Source organism: Leucopleurus acutus (assembly GCF_964270905.1).
Source record: "Leucopleurus acutus genome assembly, chromosome: 17".
Lineage (NCBI taxonomy): Eukaryota > Metazoa > Chordata > Mammalia > Artiodactyla > Delphinidae > Leucopleurus > Leucopleurus acutus.
In genome coordinates, this window is record NC_139159.1 from 88,884 (window position 1) to 115,368 (window position 26,485).

Below are 26,485 nucleotides of genomic sequence, written 5' to 3' on the forward strand. Positions count from 1 at the left end.
CCCGCTCACACGTACGCTGCCCCTAAACCGTTGTGGTACCCTCACCTGGACCCTAAACCGTCCCCATCCCCTAACCCTAACCCTACACAAACCCTAACACTAACCCGTCCCCGAAGCCTTCCCCTCACCCGTCCCCTAATCCTAACCCGTACGCTCACACTAACCCGCGCCCTCACACGTACGCTCCCTCTAAACCGTTGTCGTACCCTCACCTGGACCCTAAACCGTCCCCATCCCCTAACCCTAACCCTAGCCCGAAACTTAACCCTAACCATTCCCCGAAGCCTTCCCCTCACCCGTCCCCTAATCATAACCCGTATGCTCACACTAACACACGTCTTCACACGTACGCTCCCCCTAAACCGTTGTCGTACCCTCACCTGTACCCGAAACCCTGCCCATCCCCGAACCTTAACCCTAGTCCGATCCCTAACCCTAAACCTTCCCCGAAGCCTACCCCTCACTCGTCCCCTAATTCTAACCCGTACGCTCACACTGAAACGCGCCCTCACACTTACGCGCCCCCTACACCGTTGTCGTACCCTCACCTGGACCCTAAACCGTCCCCAACCCCTAGCACTAACACTAGCCCGAACCCTCACCCTAACCATTCCCCGAAGCCTTCCCCTCACCCGTCCCCTAATCCTAACCCGTACGCTCACACTAACCCGCGCACTCACACGTACGCTCCCCCTAAACCGTTGTCGTACCCTCACCTGGACCCTAAACCGTCCCCGTCCCCTAACCCTAACCCTAGCCCGAACCCTAAACCTAACCCTTCCCCGAAGCCTTCCCCTCACACTTCCCCTAATCCTAACCCGTACGCTCACACTAACCCACGCTCTCACACGTAGGCTCCCCCTAAACCGTTGTCGTACCCTCACCTGGACCCTAAACCGTCCCCGTCCCCTAACCCTAACCCTAGCCCGAACCCTAACCCTAAACCTTCCCCGAAGCCTTCCCCTCACCCGTCCCCTAATCCTAACCCGTACGCTCACACTATCCAGTCCGCTCACACGTACGCTGCCCCTAAACCGTTGTCGTACCCACACCTGGACCCTAAACCGTCCCCATCCCCTAACCCTAAACCTAGCCCGAACCCTAACCCTAACCCGTCCCCGAAGCCTTCCACTCACCCGTCCCCTAATCCTAACCCGTACGCTCACACTAACCCGCGCCCTCACACTTATGCTCCCCCTAAACTGTTGTTGTACACTCAACTGGACCCTAAACCGTCCCCGTCCCCTAACCCTAACCCTAGCCCGAACCCTAACCCTAAACCTTCCCCGAAGCCTTCCCCTCACCCGTCTCCTAATCCTAACCCGTACGCTCACAGTAACCCGTGCCCTCACACGTACGCTCCCCCTAAACCGTTGTCGTACCCTCACCTGGACCCTAAACTGTCCCGGTCCCCTAACCCTAACCCTAGCCCGAACCCTAAACCTAACCCTTCCCCGAAGCCTTCCCCTCAACCGTCCCCTAATCCTAACCCGTACGCTCAAACTAAACAGCCCGCTCACACGTACGCTGCCCCTAAACCGTTGTGGTACCCTCACCTAGACCCTAAACCGTCCCCGTCCCCTAACCCTAACCCTAGCCCGAACCCTAACCCTAACCCTTCCCCGAAGCCTTCCCCTCACCTGTCCTCTAATCCTAGCCTGTACGGTCACACTAACGCGCGCTCTCACACGTACGCTCCCCCTAAACCGTTGTCGTACCCTCACCTGGAACCTAAACCTTCCCCTTCCCTAACCCTAACCCTAGCCCCAACCCTAACCCTAACACTTCCCCGAAGCCTTCCCCTCACCCGTCCCCTAATCCTAACCCGTACGCTCACATTAACCTGCGCCCTCAAACGTACGCTCCCCCTAAACCGTTGTCGTACCCTCAACTGGACCCTAAACCGTCCCCGTCCCCTAACCCTAACCCTAGACCGAACCCTAAACCTAACCCTTCCCCGAAGCCTTCCCCTCACCCGTCCCCTAATCCTAACCCGTACGCTCACACTAACCCGCGCCCTCACACGTACTCTCCCCCTAAACCATTGTCGTACACTCACGTGGCCCCTAAACCGTCCCCGTCCCCTAACCCTAACCAGAACCCCAAACCTAACCCTTCCCCGAAGCCTTCCCCTCACCCGTCCCCTAATCCTAACCCGTACGCTCACACTAACCCGTGCCCTCACACGTACGCTCTCCCTAAACTGTTGTCGTACCCCCACCTGGACACTAAACCGTCCCCGTCCCCTAAACGTAACCGTAGCCCGAACCCTAACCCTAAACCTTCCCCAAAGCCTTCCCCTCACCCGTCCCCGAATCATAACCTGTACGCTCACACTAACCCGCGCCCTCACACGTACGCTCCCCCTAAACCGTTGTCGTACCCTCACCTGGAACCTAAACCGTCCCCGTCCCCTAACCCTAACCCTAGCCCGAACCCTAAACCTAACCCTTCCCCGAAGCCTTCCCCTCACACTTCCCCTAATCCTAACCCGTATGCTCACACTAACCCGCGCTCTCACACGTACGCTCCCCCTAAACCGTTGTCGTACCCTCACCTGGACCCTAAACCGTCCCCGTCCCCTAACCCTAACCCTAGCCCGAACCCTAACCCTAAACCTTCCCCGAAGCCTTCCCCTCACCCGTCCCCTAATCCTAACCCGTACGCTCACACTATCCAGTCCGCTCACACGTACGCTGCCCCTAAACCGTTGTCGTACCCACACCTGGACCCTAAACCGTCCCCATCCCCTAACCCTAAACCTAGCCCGAACCCTAACCCTAACCCGTCCCCGAAGCCTTCCACTCACCCGTCCCCTAATCCTAACCCGTACGCTCACACTAACCCGCGCCCTCACACTTATGCTCCCCCTAAACCGTTGTTGTACACTCACCTGGACCCGAAACCGTCCCCGTCCCCTAACCCTAACCCTAGCCCGAACCCTAACCCTAAACCTTCCCCGAAGCCTTCCCCTCACCCGTCCCCTAATCCTAACCCGTACGCTCACAGTAACCCGTGCCCTCACACGTACGCTACCCCTAAACCGTTGTCGTACCCTCACCTGGACCCTAAATCGTCCCCGTCCCCTAACCCTAACCCTAGCCCGTACCCTAACCCCAACACTTCCCCGAAGCCTTCCCCTCACCCGTCCCCTAATCCTAACCCGTACGCTCACATTAACCCGCGCCCTAACACGTACGCTCCCCCTATACCGTTGTCGTACCCTCACCTGGACCCTAAACTGTCCCTGTCCCCTAACCCTAACCCTAGCCCGAACCCTAAACCTAACCCTTCCCCGAAGCCTTCCCCTCAACCGTCCCCTAATCCTAACCCGTACGCTCAAACTAAACAGCCCGCTCACACGTACGCTGCCCCTAAACCGTTGTGGTACCCTCACCTAGACCCTAAACCGTCCCCGTCCCCTAACCCTAACCCTAGCCCGAACCCTAACACTAACCCTTCCCCGAAGCCTTCCCCTCACCCGTGCCCTAAATCTAACCCGTACGCTCACACTAACCCGCGCCCTCACATGTACATTCCCCTAAACCGTTGTCGTACCCTCACCTTGACCCTATACCCTCCCCGTCCCCTAACCCTAACCCTAGCCTGAACCCTAACCCTAACACTTCCCCGAAGCCTTCCCCTCACCCGTCCCCTAATCCTAAACTGTACGCTCACACTATACCGCGCGCTCACACGTACGCTAACCCTAAAGCGTTGTCGTACCCTCACCTGGACCCTAAAACATCCCAGTCCCCTAACCCTAACCCCAGCCCGAACCCTAAACCTAACGCTTCCCCGAAGCCTTCCCTTCACCCGTCCCCTAATCCTAACCCGTACGCTCACACTAACCCACGCCATCACACGTACGGTCCCGCTAAACCGTTGTCGTACACTTACCTGGACACTAAACCGTCCCCTTCCCCTAACCCTAACCCTAGCCCGAACCCTAACCCTAACAATTCCCTGAAGCCTTCCCTTCACCCGTCCCCTAATCCTTACCCGTACGCTCACACTAACCCGCGCCCTCACACGTACGCTCCCCCTAAAGCGTTGTCGTACCCTCACCTGGACCCTAAACCGTCCCCGTCCCCGTCCCCTAACCCTAGCCCGAAAGATAAACCTAAACCTTCCCCGAAGCCTTCCCCTCACCCGTCCCCTAATCCTAACCCGTACACTCACACTAACCCGCGCCCTCACACGTACCCTCCCCCTAAACCGTTGTCCTACCCTCACCTGGACCCTAAACCGTCCCCGTCCCCTAACCCTAACCCTAGCCCGAACCCTAACCCTAACCCTTACCCGAAGCCTTTCCCTCACCCGTCCCCTAATCCTAACCCATATGCTCACACTAACCCACGCCCTCACATGTACGCTCCCCCTAAAGAATTGTCGTACCCTCACCTGGACCCTAAACCGTCCCCGTCTCTTAACCCTATCCTTAGCCCGAACCATAACCCTAACCCTTCCCCGAAGCCTTCCCCTCACCCGTCCCCTAAATCTAACCCGTACGCTCACACTAACCCACGCCCTCACACGTACACTCCCCCTAAACCGTTGTCGTACCCTCACCTTGACCCTAAACTGTCCCCGTCCCCTAATCCTAACCCTACCACGAACCCTAACTGTAACCCTTCCCCGAAACCTTCCCCTCACCCGTCCCATAACCCTAATCCGTACGCTTACACTAACCCGCGCCCTCACACGTATGCTCCCCCTAAACCATTGTCGTACCCTCACCTGGACCCTAAATCCTCCCCATCCCCTAACCCTAACCCTAGCCGAAACCCTAAACCTAACGCTTCCCCGAAGCCTTCCCCTCACCCGTCCCCTAATCCTAACCCGTACGCTGACACTAACCCGCGCCCTCAGACGTACGGTCCCCCTTAACCATTGTCGTACCCTCACCTGGACCCTATACCGTCCCCGTCCCCTAACCCTAACCCTAGCCCGAACCCTAACCCTAACCCTTCCCCGAAGCCTTCGCCTCACCCGTCCCCTAATCCTTAACCGTATGCTCACACTAACCAGTGCCCTCACACGTACGCTCCCCCTAAAGTGTTGTCGTACCCTCACCTGGACCCTAAACCGTCCCCGTCCCCTAACCCTAACCCTAGCCCGAACCCTAACCCTAACCCTTCCCCGAAGACTTCCCCTCACCCGTCCCCTAATCCTAACCCGTACGCTCACACTAACACGCGCCCTCACATGTGCCCGCCCACTAAACCGTTGTCGTACCCTCACCTGGACCCTAAACCGTCCCCGTGTCTTAACCCTAACCTTAGCCCGAACCCTAACCCTAACCCTTCCCCGAAGCCTTCCCCTCACCAGTCGCCTAATCCTAACCCGTACGCTCACACTAACCCGCGCCCTCACACGTACACTCCCCCTAAATCGTTGTCGTACCCTCACCTGGACCCTAAACCGTCCCCGTCCCCTAACCCTAACCATAGCCTGAACCCTAACCCTTCCCCGAAGCCTTCCCCTCACCCATCCCATAAATCTAACCCGTACGCTCACACTAAACCGCGCCCTCACACGTACACTCCCCCTAAACCGTTGTCGTACACTCACCTTGACCCTAAACCGTCCCCGTCCCCTAACTCTAACCCTAATCCTAGCCCGATCCCTAACCCTAACCCTTCCCCGAAGCCTTCCCCTCACCCGTGCCCTAATCCTAACCCGTACTCTCACACTAACCCGCGCCCTCACGTGTACGCTCCCCCTAAACCGTTGTCGTACACTCACCTGGACCCTAAACAGTCCCCATCCCCTAACCCTATCCCTAGCCCAAACCCTAACCCTAACCCTTCCCGAAGCCTACCCCTCACCCGTCCCCTAGTCCTAATCTGTACGCTCACACTAACCCATGCCCTCACACGTACGCTCCCCCTAAACCGTTGTCGTACCCTCACCTGGACCCTAAACCGTCCCCGTCCACTAACCCTAACCCTAGCCCGAACCCTAACCCTAACCCTTCCGCGAAGCCTTCCCCTCACCCGTGCCCTATTCCTAACTCGACGCTCACACTAACCCGCGCCCACACATGTACGCTCCCCCTAACCGTTCTCGTACCCTCACCTGGACCCTAAACCATCCCCGTCCCCTAACCCTAACCTCAGCTCGATCCCTAAAGCTAACACTTACCCGAAGCCATCCCCTCACCCGTCCCCTAATCCTAACCCGTACGCTCACACTAACCCGCGCCCTCACACGTACGCTCCCGCTAAACCGTTGTCATACACTCACCTGGACACTAAACCGTCCCCGTCCCCTAAATTTAACCCTAGCCCGAACCCTAACCGTAAACCTTCCCCAAAGCCTTCCCCTCACCCATCCCCGAATCCTAACCCGTACGCTCACACTAACCCACGCCCTCACACGTACGCTCCCCCTAAAGCATTGTCGTACCCTCACCTGGACCCTAAACCGTCCCCGTCCCCTAACCCTAACCCTAGCCCGAACCCTAACCCTAAACCTTCCCCAAAGCCTTCCCCTCACCCGTCCCCTAATCCTAACCCGTAAGCTCACAGTAACCCGCGCCCTCACACATACGCTCCCCCTAAACCGTTGTCGTACCCTCACCTGGACCCTATACCGTCCCCATCCCCTAACCCTAACCCTAGCCCGAACACTAACCCTAACCCTTCCCCGAAGCCTTCCCCTCACCTGTCCCCTAATCCTTACCCGTACGCTCACACTGACCCGCGCCCTCACATGTACGCTCCACCTAAAACGTTGTCGTACCGTCACCTGGACACTAAACCTTCCCCGTCCCCTAACCCTAACCCTAGCCCGAACCCTAACCCTAACCCTTCTCCGAAGCCTTTCCCTCACCCGTCCCCTAATCCTAACCCGTACGCTCACACTCACCCGCGCCCTCACACGTACGCTCCCCCGAAACCGTTTTCGTACACACACCTGGACCCTAAACCGTCCCCGTCTCTTAACGCTAACCTTAGCCTGAACCCTAACCCTAACCCTTCCCCGAAGCCTTCCCCTCAGCCGTCCCCTATTCCTAACCCGTACGCTCACACTAACCCGCACCCTCACACGTATGCTCCCCCTAAAGCGTTGTCGTACCCTCACCTGGACCCTAAACCGACCCCATCCCCTAAACCTAACCCTAGCCCGAACCCTAACCCTTCCCCGAAGCCTTCCCCTCACCCGTACCCTAAATCTAACCCGTACGCTCACACTAACCCGTGCCCTCACATGTACATTCCCCTAAATCGTTGTCGTACCCTCACCTGGACCCTAAACCGTCCCCGTCCCCTAACCCTAACCCTAGACCGAACCCTAAACCTAACCCTTCCTCGAAGCCTACCCCTCACCCTTCCCCTAATCCTAATCCGTACGCCCACACTAACCCATGCCCTCACACGTACGCTCCCCCTAAACCGCTGTCGTACCCTCAGCTGGACCCTAAACCGTCCCCGTCCCCTAACCCTAACCCTAGCCCGAACCCTAACCCTAACCCTTCCCCAAAGCCTTCCCCTCACCCGTCCCCTAATCCTAACCCGTACGCTCACACTAACCCACGCCCTCACACGTACGCTACCCCTAAACCGTTGTTGTACCCTCACTGGACCCTAAACCGACACCGACCCCTAACCTTAACCCTAGCCCGAACCCTAACCCTAACACTTTCCCGAAGCCTTCCCCTCACCCGTCCCCAAATCCTAACCCGTACGCTCACACTAACCCACGCCCTCACACGTACGCTCCCCCTAAACCGTTGTCATACCCTCACCTTGACCCTAAACCGTCTCCGTCCCCTAACCCTAACCCTAGCCCGAAAACTAAAGCTAACACTTCCCTGAAGCCTTCCCCTCACCCGTCCCCTAATCCTATCCCGTACGCTGAAACTAACCCGCGCCCTCACACGTACGCTCCCCCAAACCGTTGTCGTACCCTCACCTGGTCCCTAAACTGTCCCCGTCCCTTAACCATAACCCTTGCCCGAACCCTAACCCTTACCCTTCCCCGAAGCCTTCCCCTCACGCGTCCCCAAATCCTAACCCGTACGCGCACACTAACCCACACCCTCACACGTAGGATCCCCCTAAACCGTTGTCGTACCCTCACCTGGACCCTAAACCGTCCCCGTCCCCTAACCCTAACCCTAGCCCGAACCCTAACCCTAACTCTTCCCCTAAGCCTTCCCCTCACCCGTCCTCTAATCCTAACCCGTACGCTCACACTAACCCGCGCCCTCACACGTACGCTCACCCTAAACCGTTATCGTACCCTCACCTGGAACCTAAACCGTCCCTGTCCACTAACCCTAACCCTAGCCCGAACCCTAACCCTAACCTTTCCCTGAAGCCTTCCCCTCACCCGTCCCCTAATCCTAACCCGTAAGCTCACACTAACCCGCGCCCTCACACGTACGCTCGCCCTAAACCGTTTTCGTACCCTCACCTGGTCCCTAAACCGTCCCCATCCCCTAACCCTAACCCTAGCCCGAACCCTAACCCTAAACCTTCCCCGAAGCCTTCCCCTCACCCGTCCCCTAATCCTAACCCGTACGCTCACACTAACCCGCGCCCTCACACGTACTCTCCCCCTAAACCATTGTCGTACACTCACGTGGCCCCTAAACCGTCCCCGTCCCCTAACCCTAACCAGAACCCCAAACCTAACCCTTCCCCGAAGCCTTCCCCTCACCCGTCCCCTAATCCTAACCCGTACGCTCACACTAACCCATGCCCTCACACGTACGCTCTCCCTAAACCGTTGTCGTACCCCCACCTGGACACTAAACCGTCCCCGTCCCCTAAACGTAACCGTAGCCCGAACCCTAACCCTAAACCTTCCCCAAAGCCTTCCCCTCACCCGTCCCCGAATCATAACCTGTATGCTCACACTAACCCGCGCCCTCACACGTACGCTCCCCATAAACCGTTGTCGTACCCTCACCTGGACCCTAAAAGGTCCCCGTCCCCTAACGCAAACCCTATCCCGAACCCTAACCCTAAACCTTGCCAGAAGCCTTCTCCTCACCTGTCCCCTAATCCTAACCCGTACGCTCACACTAACCCACGTCTTCACACGTACACTCCCCCTAAAACCGTTGTCGTACCCTCACCTGGACCCTAAATCATCCCCGTCCCCTAATCCGAACCCTAGCCCGAACCCTCACCCTAACCCTTCCCCGAAGCCTTCCCCTCACCCGTCCCCTAATCCGAACCCGTACGCTCACACTAACCCGCGCCCTCACACGTACGCTCCCCCTAAACTGTTGTCGTACCCTTACCTGGACCCTAAACCGTCGCCATCCCCTAACCCTAACCCTAGCCCGAACCATAACCCTAACCCTTCCCAGAAGCCTTCCCCTCACCCATCCCCGAATCCTAAGCCGTTCGCTCACACTATCCAGCCCGCTCACACGTACGCTGCCCCTAAAGCGTTGTCGTACCCACACCTGGACCCTAAACCGTCCTCATCCCCTAACCCTAAACCTAGCCCGAACCCTAACCCTAACCCGTCCCCGAAGCCTTCCCCTCACCCATCCCCTAATCCTAACCCGTACGCTCACACTAACCCGTGCCCTCACAGGTACGCTCCACCTAAACCGTTTTCGTACCCTCACCTTGACCCTAAACCGTCCCCATCCCCTAACCCTAACCCTAGCCCGAACCCTAACCATAACCCTTCCCCGAAGCCTTCCCCTCACCCGTCCCCTAATCCTAACCCGTACGCTCACACTAACCCGCGCCCTCACACTTAAGCTCCTCCTAAACCATTGTTGTACACTCACCTGGACCCTAAACCGTCCCCGTCCCCTAACCCTAACCCTAGCCCGAACCCTAACCCTAACCCGTCCCCGAAGCCTTCCCCTCACCCATCCCCTAATCCTAACCCGTACGCTCACACTAACCCGTGCCCTCACACGTACGCTCCCCCTAAACCGTTGTCGTACCCTCACCTGGACCCTAAATCGTCCCCGACCCCTAACCCTAACCCTAGCCCGAACCCTAACCCTAACCCTTCCCCGAAGCCTTCCCCTCACCCGTCCCCTAATCCTAACCCGTACGCTCACACTAACCCACGCCCTCACACGTACCCTCCCCCTAAAGCGTTGTCATACCGTCACCTGGACCCTAAACCGTCCCCTAACCCTAACCCTAACCCTAGCCCGAACCCTACCCTAACCCTTCCCCAAAACCTTCCCCTCACCCGTCCCCTAATCCTAACCCGTACGCTCACACTAACCCGCGCCGTCACACGTACACTACCCCTAAACCGTTGTCGTACCCTCACCTGGAACCTAAACCTTCCCCTTCCCTAACCCTAACCCTAGCCTCAACCCTAACCCTAACCCTTCCCCGAAGCCTTCCCCTCACCCGTCCCCTAATCCTAACCCGTACGCTCATTCTTACCTGCGCCCTCAAACGTACGCTCCCCCTAAACCGTTGTCGTACCCTCAACTGGACTCTAAACCGTCCCCGTCCCCTAACCCTTACCCTAGACCGAACCCTAAACCTAACCCTTCCTCGAAGCCTACCACTCACCCTTCCCCTAATCCTAATCCGTACGCCCACACTAACCCGTGTCCTCACACGTACGCTCCCCCTAAACCGCTGTCGTACCCTCAGCTGTACCCTAAACCGTCCCCGTCCCCTAAACCTAACACTAGCCCGAACCCTAACCCTAACCCTTCCCCAAAGCCTTCCCCTCACCCGTCCCCTAATCCTAACCCGTACGCTCACACTAACCCACGCCCTCACACGTACGCTACCCCTAAACCGTTGTCATACCCTCACTGGACCCTAAACCGACACCGTCCCCTAACCTTAAACCTAGCCAGAACCCTAACCCTAACACTTTCCCGACGCCTTCCTCTCACCCGTCCCCAAATCCTAACCCGTACGCTCACACTAACCCGCGCCCTCACACGTACGCTCCCCCTAAACCGTTGTCGTACCCTCACCTGGACCCTAAACCGTCTCCGTCCCCTAACCCTAACCCTACCCCGAAACCTAAACCTAACACTTCCCTGAAGCCTTACCCTCACCCGTCCCCTAATCCTATCCTGTGCGCTCAAACTAACCCACGCCCTCACACATACGCTCCCCCTAAACCGTTGTCATACCCTCACCTGGTCTCTAAACCGTCCCCGTCCCCTAACCCTAACCCTAGCCTGAACCCTAACCCTAAACCCTCCCCGAAGCCTTCCCCTCACCCGTCCCCTAATCCTAACCCGTACGCTCACACTAAACCGCGCCCTCACACGTACGCTACCCCTAAACCGTTGTCGTACCCTCACTGGACCCTAAACCATCCCAGTCCCCTAACCCTAACCCTAGCCCGAACCCTAACCCTAACACTTACCCGAAGCCTTCCCCTCACCCGTGCCCTAATCCTAACCCGTACGCTCACACTAAACCGCGCCCTCACACGTACGCTCCCCGTAAACCGTTGTCGTACCCTCACCTGGACCCTAAACCGTCCCCGTCCCTTAACCATAACCCTAGCCCGAACCCTAACCCTAACCCTTCCCCGAAACCTTCCCCTCACCCGTCCCCAAATCCTAACCCGTACGCGCACACTAACCCACCCCCTCACACGTAGGATACCCCTAAACCGTTGTCGTACCCTGACCTGGACCCTAAACCGTCCCCGTCCCCTAACCCTAACCCAGGACCGAACCCTAAACCTAAACCTTCCCCGAAGCCTTCCCCTCACCCGTCCCCTAATCCTAACCCGTACGATCACACTAACCCGCGCCCTCACACGTACGCTCCCCCTAAACCATTGTCGTACACTCACCTTGACCCTAAACCGTCCCCGTGCCCTAACCCTAACCCTAGCCCGAACCTTAACCCTAACCCTTCCCCGAAGCCTTCCCCTCACCCGTCCCATAAATCTAACACGTACGCTCACACTAAACCGCGCCCTCACACGTACACTCCCCCTAAACCGTTGTCGTACACTCACCTTGACCCTAAACCGTCCCCGTCCCCTAACTCTAACCTTAATCCTAGCCCGATCCCTAACCCTAACCCTTCCCCGAAGCCTTCCCCTCACCCGTCCCCTAATCCTAACCCGTACGCTCACACTAACCCGCGCCCTCACGTGTACGCTCCCCCTAAACCGTTGTCGTACACTCACCTGGACCCTAAACCGTCCCCATCCCCTAACCCTATCCCTAGCCCAAACCCTAACCCTAACCCTTCCCGAAGCCTACCCCTCACCCGTCCCCTAGTCCTAATCTGTACGCTCACACTAACCCATGCCCTCACACGTACGCTCCCCCTAAACCGTTGTCGTACCCTCACCGGGACCCTAAACCGTCCCCGTCCTCTAACCCTAACCCTAGTCCGAACCCTAACCCTAACACTTCTGCGAAGCCTTCCCCTCACCCGTGCCCTATTCCTAACCCGACGCTCACACTGACCCACGCCCTCACACGTACGCTCCCCCTAAACCGTTGTCGTACCCTCACCTGGACCCTAAACCGTCCCCGTCCCCTAACCCTAACCCTAGCCCGAAGCCTAAACCTAAACCTTCACCGAAGCCTTGCCCTCACCCGTCCCCTAATCGTAGCCCGTACGCTTACACTAACCTTTGCCCTCACACGTACGCTCCCCCTAAACCGTTCTCGTACCCTCACCTGGACCCTAAACCATCCCCGTCCCCTAACACTAACCTCAGCCTGAACCCTAAACCTAACCCTTACCCGAAGCCTTCCCCTCACCCGTCCCCTAATCCTAACCCGTACGCTCACACTAACCCGCGCCCTCACACGTACGCTCCCGCTAAACCGTTGTCGTACCCTCACCTGGACCCTAAGCCGTCGCCATCCTCTAAACCTAAAACTAGCCCGAACCCTAACCCTTCCCCGAAGCCTTCCCCTCACCCGTGCCCTAAATCTAACCCGTACGCTCACACTAACCCGCGCCCTCACATGTACATTCCCCTAAACCGTTGTCGTACCCTCACCTTGACCCTATACCCTCCCCGTCCCCTAACCCTAACCCTAGCCTGAACCCTAACCCTAACACTTCCCCGAAGCCTTCCCCTCACCCGTCCCCTAATCCTAACCCGTACGCTCACACTATACCGCGCGCTCACACGTACGCTAACCCTAAAGCGTTGTCGTACCCTCACCTGTACCCTAAAACATCCCAGTCCCCTAACCCTAACCCCAGCCCGAACCCTAAACCTAACGCTTCCCCGAAGCCTTCCCTTCACCCGTCCCCTAATCCTAACCCGTACGCTCACACTAACCCACGCCATCACACGTACGGTCCCGCTAAACCGTTGTCATACACTCACCTGGACACTAAACCGTCCCCTTCCCCTAACCCTAACCCTAGCCCGAACCCTAACCCTAACACTTCCCTGAAGCCTTCCCCTCACACGTCCCCTAATCCTAACCCGTACGCTCACTCTAACCCGCGCCATCACACGTACCCTCCCCCTAAAGCGTTGTCATACCCTCACCTTGACCCTAAACCGTCCCCGTCACCTAACCCTAACCCTAGCCCGAACCCTAACCCTAACCCTTCCCCGAAGCCTTCCCCTCACCCGTCCCCTAATCCTTACCCGTACGCTCACACTAACCCGCGCCCTCACACGTACGCTCCCCCTAAAGCGTTGTCGTACCCTCACCTGGACCCTAAACCGTCCCCGACCCCGTCCCCTAACCCTAGCCCGAAAGATAAACCTAAACCTTCCCCGAAGCCTTCCCCTCACCCGTCCCCTAATCCTAACCCGTACACTCACACTAACCCGCGCCCTCACACGTACCCTCCCCCTAAACCGTTGTCCTACTCTCACCTGGACCCTAAACCGTCCCCGTCCCCTAACCCTAACCCTAGCCCGAACCCTAACCCTAACCCTTACCCGAAGCCTTTCCCTCACCCGTCCCCTAATCCTAACCCATATGCTCACACTAACCCACGCCCTCACATGTACGCTCCCCCTAAAGAATTGTCGTACCCTCACCTGGACCCTAAACCGTCCCCGTCTCTTAACCCTATCCTTAGCCCGAACCATAACCCTAACCCTTCCCCGAAGCCTTCCCCTCACCCGTCCCCTAAATCTAACCCGTACGCTCACACTAACCCACGCCCTCACACGTACACTCCCCCTAAACCGTTGTCGTACCCTCACCTTGACCCTAAACTGTCCCCGTCCCCTAATCCTAACCCTACCCCGAACCCTAACTGTAACCCTTCCCCGAAACCTTCCCCTCACCCGTCCCATAACCCTAATCCGTACGCTTACACTAACCCGCGCCCTCACACGTATGCTCCCCCTAAACCATTGTCGTACCCTCACCTGGACCCTAAATCCTCCCCGTCCCCTAACCCTAACCCTAGCCGAAACCCTAAACCTAACGCTTCCCCGAAGCCTTCCCCTCACCCGTCCCCTAATCCTAACCCGTACGCTGACACTAACCCGCGCCCTCACACGTACGCTCCCCCTCAACCATTGTCGTACCCTCACCTGGACCCTATACCGTCCCCGTCCCCTAACCCTAACCCTAGCCCGAACCCTAACCCTAACCCTTCCCCGAAGCCTTCGCCTCACCCGTCCCCTAATCCTTACCCGTATGCTCACACTAACCAGTGCCCTCACACGTACGCTCCCCCTAAAGTGTTGTCGTACCCTCACCTGGACCCTAAACCGTCCCCGTCCCCTAACCCTAACCCTAGCCCGAACCCTAACCCTAACCCTTCCCCGAAGACTTCCCCTCACCCGTCCCCTAATCCTAACCCGTACGCTCACACTAACACGCGCCCTCACATGTGCACGCCCACTAAACCGTTGTCGTACACTCACCTGGACCCTAAACCGTCCCCGTGTCTTAACCCTAACCTTAGCCCGAACCCTAACCCTAACCCTTCCCCGAAGCCTTCCCCTCACCAGTCGCCTAATCCTAACCCGTACGCTCACACTAACCCGCGCCCTCACACGTACACTCCCCCTAAATCGTTGTCGTACCCTCACCTGGACCCTAAACCATCCCCGTCCCCTAACCCTAACCATAGCCTGAACCCTAACCCTTCCCCGAAGCCTTCCCCTCACCCGTCCCATAAATCTAACACGTACGCTCACACTAAACCGCGCCCTCACACGTACACTCCCCCTAAACCGTTGTCGTACACTCACCTTGACCCTAAACCGTCCCCGTCCCCTAACTCTAACCCTAATCCTAGCCCGATCCCTAACCCTAACCCTTCCCCGAAGCCTTCCCCTCACCCGTCCCCTAATCCTAACCCGTACGCTCACACTAACCCGCGCCCTCACGTGTACGCTCCCCCTAAACCGTTGTCGTACACTCACCTGGACCCTAAACCGTCCCCGTCCACTAACCCTAACCCTAGCCCGAACCCTAACCCTAACCCTTCCGCGAAGCCTTCCCCTCACCCGTGCCCTATTCCTAACTCGACGCTCACACTAACCCGCGCCCTCACACGTACGCTCCCCCTAACCGTTCTCGTACCCTCACCTGGACCCTAAACCATCCCCGTCCCCTAACCCTAACCTCAGCTCGATCCCTAAAGCTAACACTTACCCGAAGCCATCCCCTCACCCGTCCCCTAATCCTAACCCGTACGCTCACACTAACCCGCGCCCTCACACGTACGCTCCCGCTAAACCGTTGTCATACACTCACCTGGACAATAAACCGTCCCCGTCCCCTAAATTTAACCCTAGCCCGAACCCTAACCGTAAACCTTCCCCAAAGCCTTCCCCTCACCCATCCCCGAATCCTAACCCGTACGCTCACACTAACCCACGCCCTCACACGTACGCTCCCCCTAAAGCATTGTCGTACCCTCACCTGGACCCTAAACCGTCCCCGTCCCCTAACCCTAACCCTAGCCCGAACCCTAACCCTAAACCTTCCCCAAAGCCTTCCCCTCACCCGTCCCCTAATCCTAACCCGTAAGCTCACAGTAACCCGCGCCCTCACACATACGCTCCCCCTAAACCGTTGTCGTACCCTCACCTGGACCCTATACCGTCCCCGTCCCCTAACCCTAACCCTAGCCCGAACCCTAACCCTAAACCTTCCCCGAAGCCTTCCCCTCACCTGTCCCCTAATCCTTACCCGTACGCTCACACTGACCCGCGCCCTCACATGTACGCTCCACCTAAAACGTTGTCGTACCGTCACCTGGACACTAAACCGTACCCGTCCCCTAACCCTAAACCTAGCCCGAACCCTAACCCTAACCCTTCTCCGAAGCCTTCCCCTCACCCGTCCCCTAATCCTAACCCGTACGCTCACACTCACCCGCGCCCTCACACGTACGCTCCCCCGAAACCGTTTTCATACACACACCTGGACCCTAAACCGTCCCCGTCTCTTAACGCTAATCTTAGCCTGAACCCTAACCCTAACCCTTCCCCGAAGCCTTCCCCTCAGCCGTCCCCTATTCCTAACCCGTACGCTCACACTAACCCGCACCCTCACACTTATGCTCCCCCTAAAGCGTTGTCGTACCCTCACCTGGACCCTAAACCGTCCCCATCCCCTAATTCTAAAACTAGCCCGAACCCTAACCGTAACTCTTCCCCGAAGCCTTCCCCTCACCCGTCCCCTAATCCCATCCCGTACCCTCACACTAACCCGCGCCCTCACACATATGCTCCCCTTAAACCTTTGTCGTACTCTCACCTGGACCCTAAACCGTCCCCGTCCCCGTCCCCTAACCCTAGCCCGAACCCTAACCCTTACACTTCCCCGAAGCCTTCCCCTCACCCGTCCCCTAATCCTAACCCGTACGCTCACACTAACCCGCGCCCTCACACGTACGCTCCCCCTAAAGCGTTGTCGTACCCTCACCTGGACCCTAAACTGTCCCCGTCCCCTAACCCTAACCCTAGCCCGAACCCTAACCCTAACACTTCCCCGAAGCCTTCCCCTCACCCGTCCCCTAATCCTAACCCGTACGCTCACACTAACCCACGCCCTCACACGTACGCGCCCCCTGAACCATTGTCGTACCCTCATCTGGACCGTAAACCGTCCCCGTCCCTTAACCCTAACCCTTCCCCGAAGCCTTCCCCTCACCCGTCCTCTAATCCTAACCCGTACTCTAATGCTAACCCACACCCTCACATGTAATCTCCCCCAAAGCGTTGTCTTACCCTCACCTGGACACTAAACCGTCCCTGTCTCCTAACTCTATCCCTACCGGGAACCCTAACCCTAACCCTTCCCCTCACCCGTCCCCTAATCCTAACCAGTACGCTGACACTAACCCGCGCTCTCACACGTACGCTCCCCCTAAACCATTGTCGTACCCTCACTTGGACCCTATACCGTCCCCGTACCCTAACCCTAACCCTAGCCCGAACTCTAACCCTAACCCTTCCCCGAAGCCTTCGCCTCACCCGTCCCCTAATCCTTACCCGTACGCTCACAATAACCAACACCCTCACACGTACGCTCCCCCTAAAGGGTTGTCGTACCCTCCTGGACCCTAAACCGTCCCCGTCCCCTAACCCTAACCCTAGCCCGAACCGTAACCCTAACCCTTCCCCAAAGACTTCACCTCACCCGTCCCATATTCCTAACCCGTACCCTCACTCTAACACGCGCCCTCACACGTACACTCCCCCTAAACCGTTGTCGTACCCTCACCTGGACCCTAAACCGTCTCCGTCCCCTAACCCTAACCCTAGCCCGAACCCTAACCCTCACCCTTCCCCGAAGCCTTCCCCTCACCCGTCTCCTAATCCTAACCCGTACGCTCACACTAACACGCGCCCTCACACGTACACTCCCCCTAAACCGTTGTCGTACCCTCACCTGGACCCTAAACCATCCCCGTCCCCTAACCCTAACCCTAGCCCGAACCCTAACCCTAACACTTCCCCGAAGCCTTCCCCTCACCCGTCCCCTAATCCTAACCCGTACGCTCACACTAACCCACGCCCTCACATGTACGCTCCCCCTAAACCATTGTCGTACCCTCACATGGGCCCTAAACCGTCCCCGTCCCCTAAACCTAACCCTAGCCCGAACCCTAACCCTAACACTTCCCCGAAGCCTTCCCCTCACCCGTCCCCGAATCCTAACCCATACGCTCACACTAACCCGCGCCCTCACACGTACACTCCCCCTAAACCGTTGTCGAACACTCACCTGGACCCTAAACCGTCTCCGTCCCCTAACCCTAACCCTAACCCGAACCCTAACCCTAACCCTTCCGCGAAGCCTTCCCCTCACCCGTCCCCAAATCCTAACCCGTACGCTCAAACTAACCCAGGGCCTCACACGTACGCTCCCCCTAAAGCGTTGTCGTACCCTCACCTGGACCCTAAACCATCCCCTTCCCCTAACCCTAACCCTAGACCGAAACCTAAGCCTAACCCTTCCCCGAAGCCTGACCCAACACGTCCCCTAATCCTAACCCGTACACTAACGCTAATCAGCGCCCTCACACGTATGCTAAACCTAAAGCGTTGTCGTACCCTCACCTGGACCCTAAACCGTCACCATCCCCTAAACCTAACCCTAGCCCGAACCCTAACCCTAACACTTCCACGAAGCCTTCCCCTCACCAGTCCCCTAATTCTAACCCGTACGCTCACACTAACCCATGCCCTCACACGTACGCTCCCCCTAAACCATTGTCGTACCCTCACCTGGACCCTAAACCGTCCCCGTCCCCTAACCCTAACCCTAATCCTAGCCCGAAACCTAACCCTAAACTTCCCCGAAGCCTTCCCCTCACCCGTCCCCTAATCCTAAACCGTACGCTCACACTATCCCGCGCCCTCACATGTACACTCCCCCTAAACCGTTGTCGTACACTCACCTGGACCCTAAACCGTCCCCTAACCCTAACCCTAACCCTAACCCGAACCCTAACCCTAACCCTTCCCCGAAGCCTTCCCCTCACCCGTCCCCTAATCCTAACCTGTACGCTCACACTAACCCGTGCCCGCACACGTACGCTCCCCCTAAACCGTTGTCTTACGCTCACCTGGACCCTAAACCGTCCCCGTTTCTTAACCCTAATCCTAGCCCAAACCCTAACCCTAACACTTCCCCGAAGCCTTCCCCTCACCCGTCCCCTAATCCTAACCCGTACGCTCACACTAACCCTTGCCCTCACATGTACGCTCCCCTTAAACCGTTCTCTACACTCACCTGGACCCTAAACCATCCCCGTCCCCTAACCCTAACCCCAGCTCGAACCCTAAACCTAACGCTTCCCCGAAGCCTTCTCCTCACCCGTACCCTAATCCTAACCCGTACACGCACACTAACCCGCGCCCTCACACATACGCTCGCCGTAAACCTTTGTCGTACCCTCACCTGGACACTAAACCGTCCCCGTAGCCTAACCCTAACCCTAGCCCGAACCCTAACCCTAACCCTTCCCCGAAGCCTTCCTCTCACCCGTCCCCTAATCCTAACCCGTCCACTAACACTCACCCACACCCTCACACGTACGCACCCCCTAAACCGTTGTCGTACCCTCACCTGGACCCTAAACCGTTCCCATCGCCTAACCCTAACCCTAGCCCGAACCTTAACCCTAACCCTTCCCCGAAGCCTTCCCCTCACCCGTCCCCTAATCCTAACACGTACTCTCACACTAACCCGCGCCCTCACACATTCGCTCCCCCTAAACCGTTGTCGTACTCTCTCCTGGAACCTAAACCGTCCCCGTCCCCTAACCCTAACCCTAGCCCGAACACTAACCCTAACACTTCCCCGAAGCCTTCCCCTCACCCGTCCCGTAATCCTAACCCGTACGCTCGCACTAATCTGCACCCTCACATGTACGCTCCCCCTAAAGCGTTGTCATACCCTCACCTGGACCCTAAACCGTCCCCGTTTCTTAACCCTAATCCTAGCCCAAACCCTAACCCTAACACTTCCCCGAAGCCTTCCCCTCACCCGTCCCCTAATCCTAACCCGTACGCTCACACTAACCCTTGCCCTCACATTTACGCTCCCCTTAAACCGTTCTCTACACTCACCTGGACCCTAAACCATCGCCGTCCTCTAACCCTAACCCCAGCCCGAACCCTAAACCTAACCCTTCCCCGAAGCCTTTCCCAACACGTCCCCTAATCCTAACCCGTACGCTAACGCTAATCAGCGCCCTCACACGTATGCTAAACCTAAAGCATTGTCGTACCCTCACCTGGACCCTAAACCGTCACCATCCCCTAAACCTCACCCTAGCCCGAACCCTAACCCTAACGATTCCCCGAAGCCTGACACTCACCCGTCCCCTAATCCTAACCGTACGGTGACACTAACCCGTGCCCTCACACGTACGCTCCCCCTAAACCATTGTCGTACTCTCATCTGGACCCTAAACCGTCCCCATCCCCTAAACCTAACCCTAGCCCGAACCCTAACCCTAACTCTTCCACGAAGTCTTCCCCTCACCCGTCCCCTAATCCTAACCCGTACGTGCACACTAACCCGCGCCCTCACATGTACACTCGCCGTAAACCTTTGTCATACCCTCACCAGGACCCTAAACCGTCCCCGTCCCCTAACCCTAACCCTAGCCCGAACCCTAACCCTAACCCTTCCCCGAAGCCTTCCCCTCACCCGTCCCCTAATCCTAACCCGTACCCTCACACTAACCCACGCCCTCACACGTACGCACCCCCTAAACCGTTGTCGTACCCTCACCTGGACCCTAAACCGTCCCCATCGCCTAACCCTAACCCTAGCCCGAACCCTAACCCTAAACCTTCCCCAAAGCCTTCCCCTCACCCGTCCCCTAATCCTAACACGTACTCTCACACTAACCCGCGCCCTCACACATTCGCTCCCCCTAAACCGTTGTGGTACGCTCTCCTGGACCCTAAACCGTCCCCGTCCCCTAACCCTAACCCTAGCCCGAACCCTAACCGTAAGCCTTCCCCGAAGCCTTCCCCTCACCCGTCCCCTAATCCTAACCCCTATGCTCACACTAACCCACGCCCTCACACGTACTCTCCCCCTAAAGCGTTGTCGTACCCTCACCTGGACCCTAAACCGTCCCCATGCCCTAACTCTAAACCTAGCCCGTCCCCTAACCGTAACCCTTCCCCGAAGCCTTCCCCTCACCCGTCCCCTAATCCCATCCCGTACCCTCACACTAACACGCGCCCTCACACGTACGCTACCCTTAAACCTTTGTCGTACTCTCACCTGGACCCTAAATCGTCCCCGTCCCCTAACCCTAACCCTAGCCCGAACCCTAACCCTTCCCAGAAGCCTTCCCCTCACCCTTCCCATAAATCTAACCCTTACGCTCACACTAACCCGTGCCCTCACACGTACACTCCCCCTAAAGCGTTGTCGTACCCTCACCTTGACCCTAAACCGTCCCCGTCCCCTAACCGTAACCCTAGCCCGAACCCTAACCCTAACCCTTCCCTGAAGCCTTCCCCTCACCCGTCCCCTAATCCTAACCCTTACGGTCACACTAACCCGCGCCCACACACGTATGCTCCCCCTAAAGCGTTGTCGTACCCTCACCTGGACCCTAAACCGTCCCCATCCCCTAACCCTAACCCTAGACCGAACCCTAACCCTAACACTTCCCCGAAGCCTTCCCCTCACACATCCCCAATCCTAACCCGTACGCTCACACTAACCCGTGCCCTCACACGTACGCTCCCCCTAAACCGTTGTCCTACCCTCACTTGGACCCTAAACCGTCCCCGTCCCCTAACCCTAACCCTAGCCCGAACCCTAACCCTAACCCTTCCCCGAAGCCTTCCCCTCACCCGTCCCCTAATCCTAACCCGTATGCTCACACTAACCCGCACCGTCACATGTACGCTCGCCCTAAAGCATTGTCGTACCCTCACCTGGACCCTAAACCGTCCCCGTCTCTTAACCCTATACTTAGCCCGAACCCTAACCCTAACCCTTCCGCGAAGCCTTCCCCTCACCCGTCCCCTAATCCTAACCCGTACGCTCACACTAACCCGCGCCCTCACACGTACACTCCCCCTAAACCGTTGTCGTACCCTCACCTGGACCCTAAACCATCCCCGTCCCCTAACCCTAACCCTAGCCCGAACCCTAACCCTAACACTTCCCCGAAGCCTTCCCCTCACCCGTCCCCGAATCCTAACCCGTACGCTCACACTAACCCGCGCCCTCACACGTACACTCCCCCTAAACCGTTGTCGTAGCCTCACCTGGACCCTAAACCGTCTCCGTCCCCTAACCCTAACCCTAGCCCGAACCCTAACCCTAAACCTTCCCCGAAGCCTTCCGCTCACCCGTCCCCAAATCCTAACCCGTACGCTCAAACTAACCCAGGGCCTCACACGTACGCTCCCCCTAAAGCGTTGTCATACCCTCACCTGGACCCTAAACCATCCCCTTCCCCTAACCCTAACCCTAGACCGAAACCTAAGCCTAACCCTTCCCCGAAGCCTGACCCAACACGTCCCGTAATCCTAACCCGTACACTAATGCTAATCAGCGCCCTCACACGTATGCTAAACCTAAAGCGTTGTCGTACCCTCACCTGGACCCTAAACCGTCACCATCCCCTAAACCTAACCCTAGCCCGAACCCTAACCCTAACGATTCCCCGAAGCCTGACACTCACCCGTCCCCTAATCCTAATCCGTACGCTAACAATAACACGCGCCCTTACACGTACGCTCTATCTAAAGCGTTGTCGTACCCTCAACTGGACCCTAAACCGTCCCCGTCCCCTAACCCTAACCCTAGGCCAAACTCTAACCCTAACCCTTCCCCGAATCCTGACCCTCACCCGTCACCTAATCCTAACCCGTACGCTAACACTAACCCGCGCTCTCACACGTACGCTCCCCCTAAAGCGTTGTCGTAACCTCACATGAACCATAAACCGTCCCGGTCCCCTAACCTTAACCCTAGCCTGATCCCTAACCCTAACCCTTCCCTGAAGCCTGACCCTCACCCGTCCCCTAATCCTAACCTGTACGCTAACACTGACATGCGCCCTCACAAGTACGCTACCCCTAAAGCGTTGTGATACCCGAAACTGGACCCTCAACCGTCCCAGTCCCCGTCCCCTAACCCTAGCCCGAACCCTAACCCTAACCCTTCCCCGAAGCCTGACGCTCACCCGTACCCTAATCCTAAACCGTACGCTCACACTAACCCGCGCCCTCACATGTACGCTCCCCCTAAACCGTTGTCGTACCCTCACCTGGACCCTAAACCGTCCCCGTCCCCTAACCCTAACCCTAGCCCGCACCCTAACCGTAACCCTTCCCAGAAGCCTACCCCTCACCCGTCCCCTAATCCTAACCCGTACGCACACACTAACTCGCGTCCTCACACGTAGGCTCCCCCTAAACCGTTGTCGTACCCTCACCTGGACCCTAAACCGTCCCCGTCCCCTAACCCTAACCCTAGCCCGAACCCTAACCCTAACCCTTCCCCGAAGCCTTCCACTCACCCGTCCCCTAATCCTAACCCGTACGCTCACACTAACCCATGCTCTCACACGTACGCTCCCCCTAAAGCGTTGTCGTACCCTCACCTGGACCCTAAACCGTACCCGTCCCCGTCCCCTAACCCTAGCCCGAAAGATAACCCTAAACCTTCCCCGAAGCCTTCCCCTCACCCGTCCCCTAATCCTAACCCGTACGCTCACACTGACCTGCGCCCTCACACTTACGCTCCCCCTAAAGCGTTGTCGTACCCTCACCTGGACCCTAAACCGTCCCCGTCCCCTAACCCTAACCCTAGCCCGAAACCTAATCCTAACACTTCCCCGAAGCCTTCCCCTCACCCGTCCCATAATCCTAACCCGTACGCTCACAATAACCCGCGCCCTCACACGTATTCTCCCCCTAAACCGTTGTCGTACCCTCACCTGGACCCTATATCGTCCCAGTCCCCTAAACCTAACCCCAGCCCGAACCCTAACCCTAACACTTCCACGAAGCCTTCCCCTCATCCGTCCCCTAATCCTAACCCGTACGCTCACACTAACCCATGCCCTCACACGTACGCTCCCCCTAAACCGTTGTTGTACCCTCACCTGGACCCTAAACCGTCCCCGTCCCCTAACCCTAACTCTAGCCGAAACCCTAAACCTAACCCTTCCCCGAAGCCTTCCCCTCACCCGTCCCCTAATCCTAAACCGTACGATGACACTAACCCACGCCCTCACACGTACGCTCCCCCTAAACCATTGTCGTACCCTCACTTGGACCCTATACCGTCCCCGTACCCTAACCCTAACCCTAGCCCGAACTCTAACCCTAACCCTTCCCCGAAGCCTTCGCCTCACCCGTCCCCTAATCCTTACCCGTACGCTCACAATAACCAACACCCTCACACGTACGCTCCCCCTAAAGGGTTGTCGTACCCTCCTGGACCCTAAACCGTCCCCGTCCCCTAACCCTAACCCTAGCCCGAACCGTAACCCTAACCCTTCCCCAAAGACTTCACCTCACCCGTCCCATATTCCTAACCCGTACCCTCACACTAACACGCGCCCTCACACGTACACTCCCCCTAAACCGTTGTCGTACCCTCACCTGGACCCTAAACCGTCTCCGTCCCCTAACCCTAACCCTAGCCCGAACCCTAACCCTCACCCTTCCCCGAAGCCTTCCCCTCACCCGTCTCCTAATCCTAACCCGTACGCTCACACTAACACGCGCCCTCACACGTACACTCCCCCTAAACCGTTGTCGTACCCTCACCTGGACCCTAAACCATCCCCGTCCCCTAACCCTAACCCTAGCCCGAACCCTAACCCTAACACTTCCCCGAAGCCTTCCCCTCACCCGTCCCCTAATCCTAACCCGTACGCTCACACTAACCCACGCCCTCACATGTACGCTCCCCCTAAACCATTGTCGTACCCTCACATGGGCCCTAAACCGTCCCCGTCCCCTAAACCTAACCCTAGCCCGAACCCTAACCCTAACACTTCCCCGAAGCCTTCCCCTCACCCGTCCCCGAATCCTAACCCGTACGCTCACACTAACCCGCGCCCTCACACGTACACTCCCCCTAAACCGTTGTCGAACACTCACCTGGACCCTAAACCGTCTCCGTCCCCTAACCCTAACCCTAACCCGAACCCTAACCCTAACCCTTCCCCGAAGCCTTCCCCTCACCCGTCCCCAAATCCTAACCCGTACGCTCAAACTAACCCAGGGCCTCACACGTACGCTCCCCCTAAAGCGTTGTCGTACCCTCACCTGGACCCTAAACCATCCCCTTCCCCTAACCCTAACCCTAGACCGAAACCTAAGCCTAAGCCTTCCCCGAAGCCTGACCCAACACGTCCCCTAATCCTAACCCGTACACTAACGCTAATCAGCGCCCTCACACGTATGCTAAACCTAAAGCGTTGTCGTACCCTCACCTGGACCCTAAACCGTCACCATCCCCTAAACCTAACCCTAGCCCGAACCCTAACCCTAACACTTCCACGAAGCCTTCCCCTCACCAGTCCCCTAATTCTAACCCGTACGCTCACACTAACCCATGCCCTCACACGTACGCTCCCCCTAAACCATTGTCGTACCCTCACCTGGACCCTAAACCGTCCCCGTCCCCTAACCCTAACCCTAATCCTAGCCCGAAACCTAACCCTAAACTTCCCCGAAGCCTTCCCCTCACCCGTCCCCTAATCCTAAACCGTACGCTCACACTATCCCGCGCCCTCACATGTACACTCCCCCTAAACCGTTGTCGTACACTCACCTGGACCCTAAACCGTCCCCTAACCCTAACCCTAACCCTAACCCGAACCCTAACCCTAACCCTTCCCCGAAGCCTTCCCCTCACCCGTCCCCTAATCCTAACCTGTACGCTCACACTAACCCGTGCCCGCACACGTACGCTCCCCCTAAACCGTTGTCTTACGCTCACCTGGACCCTAAACCGTCCCCGTTTCTTAACCCTAATCCTAGCCCAAACCCTAACCCTAACACTTCCCCGAAGCCTTCCCCTCACCCGTCCCCTAATCCTAACCCGTACGCTCACACTAACCCTTGCCCTCACATTTACGCTCCCCTTAAACCGTTCTCTACACTCACCTGGACCCTAAACCATCGCCGTCCTCTAACCCTAACCCCAGCCCGAACCCTAAACCTAACCCTTCCCCGAAGCCTTTCCCAACACGTCCCCTAATCCTAACCCGTACGCTAACGCTAATCAGCGCCCTCACACGTATGCTAAACCTAAAGCATTGTCGTACCCTCACCTGGACCCTAAACCGTCACCATCCCCTAAACCTCACCCTAGCCCGAACCCTAACCCTAACGATTCCCCGAAGCCTGACACTCACCCGTCCCCTAATCCTAACCGTACGGTGACACTAACCCGTGCCCTCACACGTACGCTCCCCCTAAACCATTGTCGTACTCTCATCTGGACCCTAAACCGTCCCCATCCCCTAAACCTAACCCTAGCCCGAACCCTAACCCTAACTCTTCCACGAAGTCTTCCCCTCACCCGTCCCCTAATCCTAACCCGTACGTGCACACTAACCCGCGCCCTCACATGTACACTCGCCGT